The sequence below is a fragment of the Cibotium barometz genome, chromosome 3, assembly GCF_041138505.1.
Source record: "Cibotium barometz isolate CiBa-2024 chromosome 3, ASM4113850v1, whole genome shotgun sequence".
Classification (NCBI taxonomy): Eukaryota; Viridiplantae; Streptophyta; class Polypodiopsida; order Cyatheales; family Cibotiaceae; genus Cibotium; species Cibotium barometz.
The window spans coordinates 69,485,604-69,500,148 of record NC_141048.1 but is presented as its reverse complement, the minus strand read 5'-3'; the positions used below and the strand labels follow the sequence as shown (position 1 = coordinate 69,500,148).

The 14,545-nt window shown below is 45.1% G+C and overlaps 1 protein-coding gene across 3 annotated transcripts in view; it reads left to right on the top strand.

Moving 5' to 3' along the window:
• The window catches only part of LOC147640469 (putative apyrase 5), an 89,736-nt gene that overhangs the window by 47,900 nt on the left and 27,291 nt on the right, over positions 1-14,545 (top strand). The gene's annotated exons all lie outside the window — the stretch shown is intronic.

Here is a 14,545-nt window from a genome sequence, read left to right as displayed (position 1 = left end):
ACTTTTCTTCCCAGTAGTGCAGCTTGCAGGTGGTGGTCTGCTGCCAGAAATCCTGACCACAAGTGTGATGGCTTTGAGTGAAGCCACAGATAAAGGCAAGAGGAGCTGGAGCTCTACCTTACAAAGTAGCAATAGAAAGTGGCCTTGGTCAGTGAAATTAAAGTGGCTGCCATGGAGTTGTCCTTGAGAGGGAGCTGATGACAGGAAACTGCTGAGAAATGAAGCACAAGCTGATTACTAACTGCTGCATAGGTAAGAAGGGAGGACAAAAGATTGGGGCGCAGCCCGGGGGGGGGGGGGGGGGGGGGTGGGGGGGGGGGTGTGGGGGGAAGAAAATGGGGGTGAAAAAATGTGGAAGAATAGAATGGTAGGGAGGAAGAAAGAGACCGGTGAGAAGTGAAGCAGAGAAAGGGGAAGAGATGCAGGGAAGCACAGAGGGTTTGGTCTGCGATTGCACACCTCTTTGGTAGGATTAAGAGGGATGCTATCATTTCTTTTGGTTCTATCATTTGGTTGACACAATCTGGGCCTCAGCTGAGATTCGAGGGGACTGACAGGAGCTTGGCCATTATGGTTAGGCAAGGAGTTGCTCGGCAGTGTTGTCTTTAGGATTTGCCACTTTCACACTTTATCCCTCCGGCACAGAGGTTAGACAGCTCTTGGGAGATTATTGCTAGCATCTCAGCCTGGAATATCTGGAAGGCTAGATGCACTGAGGCCATTGAGGGTACTCCCGTTCTTGTTTCTTAGTGTCTTTGCAGGATTTGGAGTGATATTATTCACACCGCTACGTGGGCCAGAATCCAGGGATCTTCGAGGGCTATGGAGAGGAAGCGCGGCCAGTTTATGAGAGAGTGGGACATTGGTATTTTTTTCAAATCCTCTCATTCGGGACCCTATTGGCAGCATAGGGCTCCTGATTGGTTGAGATCTCTACCTTGCTTGGTGTGAAATCTCCATTTTGTAAAATTTTTTCATACTTAACAGAAGTCTCCTTTTTGGGGAAAAAAAAAGAATGAGCAGGTAGGGGAGGCACTGACCATGGGCAGTGGGGCAAGAAAGGACTAGGAAACAGAAGAGGGGGGCCGGGGGGGGGGGGGGGGGGGGGGGGGGGGCAGCACAGAGTGGTACAAGCCCAGCAACATAAACCGTGGAGGGAGACAAGAAAATCGGCAACAAACTTTCAGGAGGCCACAATTGAGGGTAGGGGCTCGATTGGGGTCAAGACTTGGTTGAGTACAGATGGACAGTGTAAGATCCCTCCAAGAGCATCCCTAATACACAAGCCAAAACAAGATTAGTACAACAAAGAACTGGAGGCAAGCTCATCACCCAACCATAGGTTCGCGTTAGCAAACCTCCCCCCGAGCCAAGAGCTAAGGTTCTACCCCCACAGGTCCATGCTAGTCAGCCCTGACATCCCATACCACCAATGCCTACCCACAAGGGCTTTTGGCAAGACTACTTGTGATCCGCCATGTCCATGGCAAGGGTTAAGCCTCTTGGTCTAGGGCCAAGCTACATTGAATCATTAATAACCCAAGACTCACTTATATAGTGCTTATTGTTGCCATAAATAACAATCCAGTTATAAATAGTCAATAACCTTGGATTTATTAAATCTGAACCTTAGCCACCTAAATCAATGTGCTTTTCCTAATCCCAAGACTCCTCTAACATTGTTGGATTAGTCCCTAAGCCCAAGGTTAGTGCTAGGTACATAACATTCCTCCCCACTTCGGACATTTCCACTCTTGGAAATAAATGAAGAAGAATCCAACAACTTGCATTAATTGTCTCTGAAATCAGGTTTATACTTGTCTATCAAATCCACATAGCCATCTATCAAGGAACCAACTCAACTGAAGATGTTGTTCCTTTAGCATATGACCCTTTGGAAACAAGAAAGAAAAAACAAAACCTTCTCAGGTCATTGAAGAACATAAACCATCTTTCAATCCTCTAACTCCTCATGGAATCGGAAACCTGAAATTGCCGAGACAACTATTTGCTAGTTGTATTATAATACCCATCCTCTTTAGGATGTGGTAAATCCTCGTAAACCATCCTTCAATCCTCCAACTCCTCATGGAATTGGAAACCTAAAATCATTGAGACAACTATGTGCTAGCTGTAACATAATACCCATCCTTTTTAGGATGGGATAAATCCTCATACCTAGGAGATATCAAAACTCGCTCTCAAAGACTCCTAACTATCAAGCACCAAAACTGTGTCTCCTTCAAGCTATCATAGTTTGAGGGAATCTGGGTTTTAACCCAACTCCTACCAAACATATTGTAGCTATTGCCATAACCATATGCTCAGTAGTACCATAGGCAAACTCGATCATAGGGATGTACCTCTCCCAATAAAACAGTCACCTGAAGCCGTATGCACAAAGCATAACCTCCAAAGCACTTAAAAATTGCTTGTTGCTACCATAAATAACAATCTAGTCATAAATAGCCAATAACCTTGGATTTATTAAATCTGAACCTTAGCCACCTAAATCAGCCAGCTTTTCCTAATCCTAGGACTCCCGTAACCTTGCTAGATTAGTCCCTAAGCCCAAGGGTTACTCTATCATCCTGGAACAACTTCTTGTTTTGAATATGGTACTGACTAACTTCCACCCTAACAAGTGGAATGATCCCCGAGTTTTAGTCTAAATCCATGGAGCTCCCCGCTTGGACCTACTGCCAATACCGAATGAAATGTCCATTGGCCTAACATAGCCCTGTCAAGGAATCATATAAGTTAGCACTAAACTGGGTAAAAGATTCACCCACCTAATCCTAGCAACCCCATCCAAATTACCCTTCTGATTTCCTTGTCAAGTCTTGCGTAACTCTGTCTACCGTAGGGTAACTATCCCCCTTAAGGATAGGACATAGCAAGGTTAGAAAATATAGATACACCCAGAAACTCTACATGCTACATATCCTAGCGTCCCATACCACTAGGATACACACCTTATAAATTTCCTTGAGACTTTTAAAGCCGAGTCAGAGTGATCAATCCTTTCCAACTAAGTCTTGGTGTACTACACCTCCATCCCATGTCATGGTCCGCCCTATAGGTAAACCATGATCTGGTTCGAGAAGAAGGTGGAGCATAAGCTCACCTATCACATTCAAGAATGCTACCAGGTAGCAAAGAGGCAAGAGGTTGTGGAGCACATGGATAGACTGGGACTCGATAGGCTAGCAGCTCTTTTGACTTGGGGGCCAGACCTTAATACACATGCTTCCGATTCATCTCTTCTTATGACACACATCTTAGTACTGGCACTCGGAGATCCCATTGGAGCTGACTTGACCTTGGCCTTGACTTTGGATGATGTCTGGATGGTGGTCAGAGACATTATCTGAGGTCCTGTCAGACAAGGATGGAGTAAAGTGGGAAGATATCTCTCACCTTGACATGATTACCCCTGCCAGAGTTGAGGTGGATCGACAGATACAACAGGTGCAACCTCTCCTTACTCGCCTGTTCTGAAGCAAGGACTGTCAGTAAACTGGGTAGATCACTTCCATCAAGCTCCATAGCATTTGGAGAAACCCTGCTGGCAAGTTCAGAGCCACCATGATCCTCACCAAGGTCCTCTACCATGTTGCAGGCTGGGGAGAACAACTTGAACTGTACAGCTACTAGGGTGCTGCCACCCCAAGCAAACCTGATGGGTACCTCACAACATCTCTAGCAGCCATTAGTGCTGAGCTGGCAGACCATTGGTGGTGAAGCCTTAGAGCTAGTTCAACTGCCAACACTTAATGACATAAATTCATGCCCACCGCTTTGTCTTCTTCCACATCAGCTTTAAAGCAGAGCAAGGGGCTGTTAGGTACTTGCACCACAAGGACAATCATCCTGTGGGTGTGCCTTCCAGATGGACTGTCACTACTACATGTCCAAACCACTCTGAAAACCTCGGGAGGGGAGGGGGGCTCAAGTAGAGCATGCAACCTTTTTGCAGATCCACCAGCGGACATTTTGCTGCCTAGTGGGTGCTCTTTGCCAGAGCCATTCCTGGGCCCTCTTTCTTGCCTGGGAGGGTGGAGGCATTTGTATTTTCAGCCCCCTGGGAGGCATCCCCGCTGTGGGTACGAGGTTCCTTTGCCCTCATGTAAGGTCTCCATAGGCCTAACCAAGGATTATGTGACAGAACCATAGGGGATTAGGGTTAGACCCACATACTAGAAAGGTATGGAGTGCCTGCAGTAGTGGAAAACCTGCTTGATAGCCTGCCAGTGCCTGGATTTGGGTTGTGCATAAATATGCTCAATTGGTAGACCCCAAATTGAATGTGTGGCCTTGTATTGCATTAGTAAATCAAACATCCAACATCCTGTTGATACAACATGTCATCAAAAGGGTCACCTAGGTCCTGGTGGAGACTAAGCCTGGCACTAGTCTGTACTGGTGTAGCAACAGGCTTACAGTCCTCAAGATTAAATCTCTTCAGCAGCTTCTATATATACTTTAATTGAAAAACAACCCCCCCCCCCCCCCCCTCGGCGCGGCGCGGGGCAAAGTGGAGTAGAGGAGGTGGTGCCACCGGGGTGGATCGTTGGGCACTAGAGCCACCAGGCCAGGGGCAGATTGAGGAAGGTGGTGGGCGGTGAAGTTGCAGATGGCAAGGCCCTCGAGGATAGTGATGAGCAGAGACAATATGGCTGCTGGAGACGGTGCGCACGGTAGGGTTACGATGTGCTCTGAACAGAGGTGGAGCTCAAGCCTCAAACGTAGGAGGTTGGAACTTTGACAGCTCTGATACCAAATGTTGGGGTCGGAGTAATAGCAACAATGTGCGCACACACACTATCGTGGAGATGCAGAGAAGTGTGAGAGGGAAGAGAGCATCGTGAAATGTGTACCAAGTACAGAAGATAAGTACACCCTTATATTGTTAAGAGGGTGTTCACACCGGGGGGGGGGGGGGGGGGACCTCTTAAAGAGGGAAAAAGGTGCCCATGTGTGGTCCTAGATGAGTTCACATATCACTACCATGACATACAATCTACAAGCTCTCCTATCCAACGCATGGATACTTCTAATAACTCGTAAGTGTCCCTAAGGTCACTTCTATAGTAGTAACCGAGCTATTATTGCCCTTGCTTTATTTATAAGCATTCCTACTTTACTTTAGCCATTATTATACCTTGGCTATATTTATAAGCCCATGGCCAATCTAGACCTCAACTTGCAGGCGCCCTTAGCCTATGTGTGAACCCTCCAAGTCCCCATGCCATGCTAAGCATTAATTCTGGTCGTAGGTTAATCCTAACCCTAATCTTTGATAGCACACGTCCCTAGCCCTGGGTTCACCTAACTCTAGGCGAGTCAGGACGTAAGATTCTCTCTCCCATTCACGTCCTTGTTGTGAATCCATAAGGAGATACCATTGTTAGTGTTTCCTTGGATCCTGACAATCACTCATAGCATCTATTCAAGTCTCTAGCTTCTTACTGAAGCCAATATGAAACTCCTCTTGTAGACCTTGCTACAAAGATCCAACGGCTTACTTTCATTGTAATCCATCTCCAATCCAAGAGTTGAAATACCAGTCCCAATCGCACTCTAATCCAAGAGTTGAGGTAGGACACTGGGTCACAAAGTGCAACAAGTTCTACGAGAACAACTCTACCTTAGATCCACACCACAACTCAATTGTCATACCAAATGGCATCCTCCATTGGTTGTTGGCAAACACTAGTCCACTTGGGCAAATAAGTTCCACCATCTCATTACCCCCATCACAAGTCCAAACAACCATGCTTGTTAGCACATTCATCCCCAATTTCTGCCCATTTCTGGTGTCCTTTTGGTCCCTTTTGCATGGCCCTTGATTGTGGGCTGGCCACCTGTATTTTATATATTTTTCTGGGATTTTTCCCAGCCCGTATGGTTTTTTCCCAGTCGGCCAGTTCAGTCCTCCAGTCGGCTAGCTTCAGTGTCTCCAGTTGGCCAGCACTTCCCACCTATAAATAGGTGAGCTGGCCTCTCAGTCTTGTATCTTGCCTAGTCTATCTTTTGCTCCCTCACTTATGAGACTGCTTGTGTCTCTCGCTTGGGACTGTATTGCTTCAGTATATTCAGCATAGTTGCTCCATATCTTTCTCTCTCTTGCACTCTCTATTCAACACACTCTAGTGCTCTTTTGCTTCCACTCTGTGCACTCTTTCATGGTATCATTGCTCCCGGTTCAGCGATTCCATCTGCTGCCCCAGATTTAGCCCTATTTACAGCCCCTTAACCTCTGCGTTTTTCTCAGATTTGCAGCCCTCTGGTTGCTGCGTTTTCTGGACAGCTTCTGCTGATTGTTTTCCCTTCAGTTTGGCTTCATCGCCTGCAGCCAGAAGGTAATATTCTCATCAGCGTTTTACTTCTACTTGGAGTTTGGATCTAGGCGGCCTGTTTTTTCAGACAGCAGCCCCTCTTTGGCTGCGTTTTCCTCTTCGGTGGACATTCCCTTTTGCAAAGGGGGTATTGTGGTGGTTCGGGCTTTGGTGGCAACCTTGGTACCTGTGGTGGACACTTCTACTTCTCAGATTGTGCATTTTTTTCTTGAGGAGAGCCCAAGCTACAGTCCTAGTTGATGCCATTCCCTGTTGCACCCTCTTACAGCATATTCCCAGGCCCTGTGTGGCTGCCTTTCCTCTCTATATCAAATCTGCATTTTTTGCTTCCCTCTTTCGGTGGCCTCAAGGTTGGAGGTACAGTCGAAAGAAACTTCTGCGTTTTTTGCTACAGGAGGATTTTCGGGTGCTGTCCAGCCTCTTAGGGCTGCGTTTTGGTGGGAGAGGAAGGAGCGTTTTTTGATTTGGACAGTTTTCTATCTTATGAGGTTTGGTCCTATTGATTGGATCAATGATGACAGCTTCAGATTTGGCTTCCCTACCACTTGCTATTTCCTAGATGAGGCAGACAAGTTGGATGGTGGTAACTTTCAGTCATGGAAGTTGCAGGTTACTTCTATTCTCAGGCAGTATGGTTTGATTGGAGTTCCTCTCGTACAAGAATCGGTGCTTGCCGGACCTTGCCTCTGTGGAGGACGTGTGTTGGTGGAGGAAGACTGATGGACAGATCTATGGCTTTCTCCTCCTGAATTGTCAGGATTCGGTTCTTCGACACTTCATCTATGCTCTTGATGATGCTTCTACTTTCTATGTGTGGTAGTTGCTTTGTGACCTATATGGTGATGCCAGTGATGGGCATATGGTTTCTGCTTCTGGGTGCTATGTAGCTAGTGATCTTATGCATACTTCTTTTGGAGATGTTCCTGCAGAGCGAAGGATAGTGGGCCAGTTTTGCTCACTGCATCTGAGGAGTTTGTTTCTCCTGTTGCCTTGCCTTCAGTTTTTGTGCATACTTCTCCTTGCCAGGATGATATATCTGGTAATGTTTTTGAGGAAGACAATGGGCTATTGAGGAGGCTACTACTACTTCAGTTACCATTACTGTGAATGTTCCTATTTTCCTTACTCTGTGTGAGGATTCTGGTTTGTGGTCAGGTGTGTCCGTGACCGTGCCTGGGGCACAGTGGTACTTCCAGGGCTTGAAGGATTGGGATTTGGATTTGGTTGGGCTTGTGGAGTCCCGACATCAGTTTTCAGAGGGGGCAGTTGAGTTCTTACATCTGGCGATGCCGACCTTCGAGGAGGGTGCTATTGTACAGCATTTGGCTACTCTTGGTACAGAGTTGGAGCATATGGACTCTATTTCTTTTGAGGGTATTATCTTCTTGGAGCTATAGGCTTCTAGGGATTTCTGTGGCACTGTGTTTACATTTGGGTTTGGCACCGATATTTGGAGTAGCACGACGCAACCTACATGGTTGTTTTCTTCTAGAGGAGTAGTGTACCTTGCTGCTTGTTCTGTTGCTTTTGTAGCTGAGTTGCTGTGGAGATTGCTTGTGGAGCTTTCCTGGTACCTGTTGTTGCTGCATTCTTTTGTCTTTGACAGAGGAGGACTTCTTCGGCTTCTCGGAGTTTGTTCAGCATCTGGTGTTGAGAGGGGGTGTTAGCACATTCATCCCCAATTTTTGCCCATTTCTGGTGTCTTTTTGGTCCCTTTTGCATGACCCTTGATTGTGGGCTAGCCACCCGTATTTTATATATTTTTCTGGGATTTTTCCCAGTCGGCTAGTTTAGTCCTCTAGTCGGCCAGCTTCAGTGTCTCCGGTCGGCCAGCACTTCCCACCTATAAATAGGTGGGCTGGCCTCTCAGTCGTGTATCTTGCCTAGTCTATCTTTTGCTCCCTCACTTATGAGACTGCTTGTGTCACTTGCTTGGGATTGTTTTGCTTCAGTATATTCAGCATAGTTGCTCCATATCTCTCTCTCTTGCACTCTCTATTTAGCACACACTAGTGCTCTTTTGCTTCCACTTTGTGCACTCTTTCAATGCTCAGGTAACAAGTTGAATCAATTTTCCCACCTCACGTCCATGCATTTGAAACAATCGTTCACGTGAGATAAGTCTTCTAAGTACGGACCAAAGGCACAATATACCAAACACAAGATCTTCCCTGTCCAAAATTGAATGGAGCCTATGTTCAATCTTATGATCTCCTTTGTCCAATCCTCACCCAAGGTTGAACCCAAGCTGGAAACCCCTTTTGTATCCTAACTCCACACTTCCATCAAAGTCTATTTTACTCTTAGAACCCTAACTTCTTGGAAGCCTCTTGTGGATGTCAATAACTTAGATAGAAAGGTCGTTCAAATCCACCTGAAGCAAGGGATCCTCCTTCAACCACCGAGCTGCTTGCTGAACCCTAACTTCTTAGAAGCCTCTTGTGGATGTGAATAACTGAGATAGAAAGGTTGTTCAAATCCACCTGAAGCGAGGGATCCTCCTTCAACCACCGAGCTGCTTGCTTGCAAAAGATTACCAACTGCCGAAGGAACTTGTTCTTAGAGAACAAATCGTTCTTCCAGGTCACCTTCAAACCTCGGCCTAAAAAGGCCCAACTCCTTGAGTCATTCCAACACCTTGAGTCACCTTGCATTCCGTGAGCTATTGATTGAGAAGGCAATAAGCATTCTAGGATACAACATGCTCTTTGAATGCTGGTAGCTTGTCATAACAACTATCACAAGTTCCGTTCCAACTACTTTTTCACCCCACCAACTTGGGCGAAAAAGCTACCAAATGTCCCAACAATCTCTCAACCATCCAAGGATATCGTATAGGACAATTTTCACAATCTCCAAAACAAGAGAGGTTCTATTGACCAATTCTTACACTAGTCCCTCTACATGATTCCAAAATTCAGGAATCTAGATGCCTCTGTGGAACTACGTCCATCCTGGAGCATCACTAAAACTGTTGTGGTTATTTCATGCACATGCTTCACAAAGTCTGTATATCATAAGAGGTGCTAAAACCATGGATCCACCACTTGGTCCTAGGCACTAAGTCCTAGATTGAGAGGTTTCAAACTCCTCTCTCTCATGTGCTTGAGGTTGCCTCTTGTATCAAAATACAATAACATCATTTGGCCATCATGAGAGTGTGTGATGAATCATAAAATTTGTCACCCTTCTGGTGATTTTCCGTACTCATGAGGTAAACCAAGAAGATTCGTTATCTTGTTGTCATTCACAAACTAGGTCTACACCTCACACAGCTGGAGGTTAACTGTTACATCCATGATAGGTGCACACTAGCGTGGGGTCAAGCTGGAGGCCGGACATAGGGCCCCTAGTGGAGAGATATCCCTAACTTGGGAAGAGGCTTATAAGTGGAGTCATAGTTATAAGTAATTATAGGGTTAAAAGCTTATAAAAGCACCGAGGCTAATTATAAGCCAGTGGCCTATATAAGTGAAACCTAGGCTCATATGTTGTTACGATCGTGTTGTCTCACATTGTTGAGCATGGCTCATCAAGGATGTTCACCGTGATGACACTTGTAGCGTGTGGCCTAGTGGTATGGGACCTTTTTGAAAAGATGGGGTTTAAAATTAAGCCCCCTTCCGCATTAGCACAAAAAAAAGCTCACTTATGCTTCAAAAAAAATAATAAATTCATGCTTTTCCCCTTTTTATATTTCACGCCTCTTTAGCCTTATTTTTCCCACATGGCCCACTACAACCACATGTGAGCAACCATACCTGTACGCGTCTAATGCTCTGAGCGCTTTTGGACTTGTTGTGTGACCTCTCTAGTCTACCCGCTTTGTTCAATCCCCTGTGCACACTGCCCAAGCCATATCCAATGGGCAAAGGAACCGTGGATGTTGTGGACATGGGCATGGCTAGGAAGCCATGGATTCTCCAAGGAAAGGAGTGCAAGGGAATCTTGGAAGCAAGCTCCTTTGCCCCGGAAATTTGCCCTTGTTGGCAGATAGGGATGGTAGAGTGAGTGGGCCGGGATAGCAAAGAGGAGCACAGCAACCTGTGTGTTCGTGGAATCGCCACGAGATGGGTTAGGGCTATTGCCCAAGGCCAGCCATAAGGACCAAGCTTAGATGCCTATGCAAGGCAGCTGGGCCAGCCAAGGGCGACCAATCAAGGGGCACAGCCTCTCAGGCCATTGAGGCCACGCACGAGGCATAGGCCATGCTACAGCACTACGCACAGAGCACAAAGCGCAACACGGACAACAGCAAGCAGCAGGCTGGGCGGTCACACAGGGACAAGGTGAAGCAGGGGCAGTGGGCAGGAGGCTCTCATACCAATGTAAGGTGCTCCATGACCAAGCTATGGAATTATCCGACATGGAACCACGTAGGAGCGAGGTTTAAGGTGTTAGTATATGTTCAATGTCTGCCTCCCAACATGTATCTCACATTGATGTATGGTGCACATTTGTACGGCCCTCATTATGAGGAGAAGCCATTGGTGCACATATCTTTAGTGGGAACCCCAACTTAGATGCCGGAAGGGGTTGTAGTTGTGACCGTTGATGGTTAGGAGATGATGCGGGGTACAAGCGTTAGCTGGGGTGGGGTGTAGCCCACAGCCCGAAAAGGTATAGGGAATATTCTCTCGGATACTTATTTTATCATTAGGGGGCAGTGATCGGTTGGGACGCGTTATGAATATGGGGATTTCAGTGCTGCGCATCCATTCACCTGCTTTCACTAAAGGCAAGTTAGATGGGACAAACTACACTCTTTGGAAGTTCAAAATCAATGCCATCCTTGATTTCTATGAGCTGCTGGAGACCGTTCTAGGAACGGTTCAAGAACCAATGGAAACCATTGACCCTAGTGATAACACAAGAATGATTCCACTTGATGTTGCGCTTCTTTGGGGATGGAAGCTGCACAATGCAGATGCACCTTGTGCCATTGTTACCAGTGTAAGTGATTCTGTTCTTACTTTGATTCAACACCTGACTCTGATTCAGCACACAACCAAGGCATCGGTGGCTTGGACCATACTGAGAAATCAGTATGAGACCCGGAATCAGACCAAGATTCAAAACCTGGAGAATCAGTTTGCTGCTGAAAAGTTTGTTGAAGGAGAGGCTGTAGAAGCATTTATCTCTCGGATCAAAAACCTGTGAAACCAGATGGTTGCTATGGGAATCATGAAGACCATCGAAGAGTTGTCGGAGATGCATCCGAATTCTACTACTGAAGTACGATGGCTTGGTTAGGGTACTAAACACCCATGTTAGAGTACTACCTCTTGCTTTTGAAGAATTTAGTACTATGCTATTTGAGGAGGAGATGTGGTTTAAGACCCATGATGATGGTGACACCGCATTTACGACCAATGCAAAAGATAAAGGTGGGGCTACTTTTGAAGACAAGAAGAAGAAGAAGTTTTCTGGTACGTGTTACTATTGTGACAAGAAGGGTCATTCCGTCAAAGACTGCAAAAAGAAGTAGGGTGATGAGAAGAACGACACCATGAAGACTTCGTGGAAGGGAAAGGAGTCAGCCAACAACGCTGAAGCTAAGTTGGAACTCTGGGTCGCCATAGAAGAGGTATGCTCATCTGCTTAGGTTCCAGTTGTTAACTTAGTTGTTAACTGTTCATGGATTTTGGATAGTGGGGCATTCCGATATATGACTAGCAAAAAAGATTGGTATAGTTCCTGGCAGCCTTTATGCATCCATCAATGTTATTGTTGGTAATAATGCTAAATGTCCAGCGGAAGGGTCGAAGCATCTCATTTGTAGGTGAAGAAAAGAAGCTGTGTGCCTCAGTTGTTGCAATAACAAATCGTGGCCTTTAAGTACGCTTCAAGAAAACAGTAGCAGAGATTCTAGATGCTAAGAGGAAGACAGTTGGCAAAGTTGTGAGAAATAACAATTTGTTCGAGCCGAGTACTCTCACAGCTGTTGCAGACAAGGGCACAAGCAGACTTTGGCATGAACGATTTGGTCACATCGGATTTGCTGTGCTGAAGGAGATGCATAAAATGGGGATGGTGGAAAATTTACCTGCATTTGCAGAATTGCAGGAACCATGTGAAGCTTCTATGATGGGCAAGCAACAACGGAAGGCATTTCCACAAGAGAGTAGCAATCAAGCAAAGTCTCCTCTAGAGTTGGTACATGTTAATCTTTGTGGTAAGATATCTCTTGCTGCATTGGGTGGATCTTCTTACTTTATGCTGTTAGTCGACGATTACAGTAGGAAGATGTGGGTTTATGATAAGGCTGAAGCTTTTGGCAAGTTTAAACAGTGGCATAAATTTGTGGAGAAGACAGAGAGTGAAGAAGTTAAGGAAAACACCTGATAAGTGGGGACTAGAAGTGGTTGAATCAACAGCTCCTCCGGAATGACTGGTTATACTACTCAAAGGGGTTCCGGATTGATCGAAGAGAAGAATTCACTTCGGGAGAATTCAATGAATACTACAAGGAGCATGGCATCAAGCGCTAGCTCACTGCTGCACATACGCCTCAACAAAATGGATGAGGCCTATTTGGGTAAGAAGCCTTCATGTTCTCATTTTTGAACATTCGATTATGAATGTTACATGCATACACCAAATGCAAGTAGAATTAAGCTTGTTGCCAAAAGCAAGAAATGTATCTTTCTTGGATATAGTATAGAGTTGAAGGCATATCGACTATTTGATCCAGAGGCTACGAAGATAATGGTTAGCCGAGATGTGGTGTTTGTGGAGCATTCACATTCAGTGGAGGACAGGGATCCGTCCACTTTATCATCAAATGGAGAAATAATCCACCATCGGAAAACTGGAGGAGGAGTTTTTGGATGATTAGGACTCTCAGAAATCACACCAGCTTGCCCTTGCATGATGCATCTAAAGGGCAACTGTAAAGCTTTTATAGCTTTATTAACATGATTAAGACTTAATTAATGAACATAAGACAAATACTGCAGGAAAAGACTGAGTTCTTTGCATTGAGACAGGGGCCTTTCTTAAATAGAGGCCAAAAGGGTACAAGTGAAGAGACACATCCCTGGGAAGGGGTGTGGCTCTTGAAACAATGGTTATGTCCTTTGGACTTAGGGGTGTGTCTTTTAATGAATAGACATGTCCTTTGACAGTGACCCATGTGTAAGGGTGTGACCCTTCACAGGTGTCTTTTCAGTTAATAAGGAATTAAGGAGTAATTAAGGAGAGATTAAGAGAGGTGTGTCTTTTAATGAATAGACATGTCCTTTGACAGTGACCCATGTCTTTTCAGTTAATAAGGAATTAAGGAGTAGTTAAGGAGAGATTAAGAGAGTTAGTCACAATCGTGACATGCTGTCCCACTTAAAATAAGACTCCGGCTAAGAAGAGATGGTTGTCTTTGAAAGAACTCCTGAAGAAGTTCTGGATATTCCTGTAAGTCTTCATCACTTTGCCAAGTAGAGTCGGAATCATCAAGATCTCTCCATTTAACAAAAAATTTTGTAGTGAGCTTATGTCGTGTTTCTTTCTGTCTGACATCAAGAATTGTCTCTGGAATTCAGAGTATGTGTTCATCTTCGATTTCTGGAACATAATCCAAAATATCTAAAACTAGAAAATCACCGTCCACAAACTTCTTGAGCCAAGAAATATAGAAAGTTGGATGAATTCTACCCCAAGAAGGCGGTCGCTCCAACTTATAACTGAGAGATGAGTTCTTCTTAATAATACAAAAGGGTCCATAATATCTTGGGCAAAGCTTTGGAAAGACTGATTTCACTGTCTTGTATCGATGAGGGGCAATATATAATAATACCAAGTCTCCTTCTTGAAATTCAATGTGATGACGACGCTTATTAGCTGTGCGTTGATATTGCTCTTGGACGTTGACCATCTTATCCTTAATCTGTAATAGAATATCTTGCATTTCTTGAATGATTTGGTCTGCTAAAGCCACTTTATGTTGAAGAACAAAGTTGGCAGGAACAAGGGGAGTATGGCCATAAGTTGCTTGAAAAGGTGTCATTCCAATAGCTGAATGATAAGAATTATTATAAGCAAATTCCACCAAAGGTAAATATTCTTCCCATGAAGCTAATCGAGACTGAACATAATGATGCAACATTTCTTCTAGAATTTGATTAACTCGTTCCGTTTGTCCATCTGTTTGTGGATGATAAGGAGAGCTAAAGAGTAAATTTGTACCA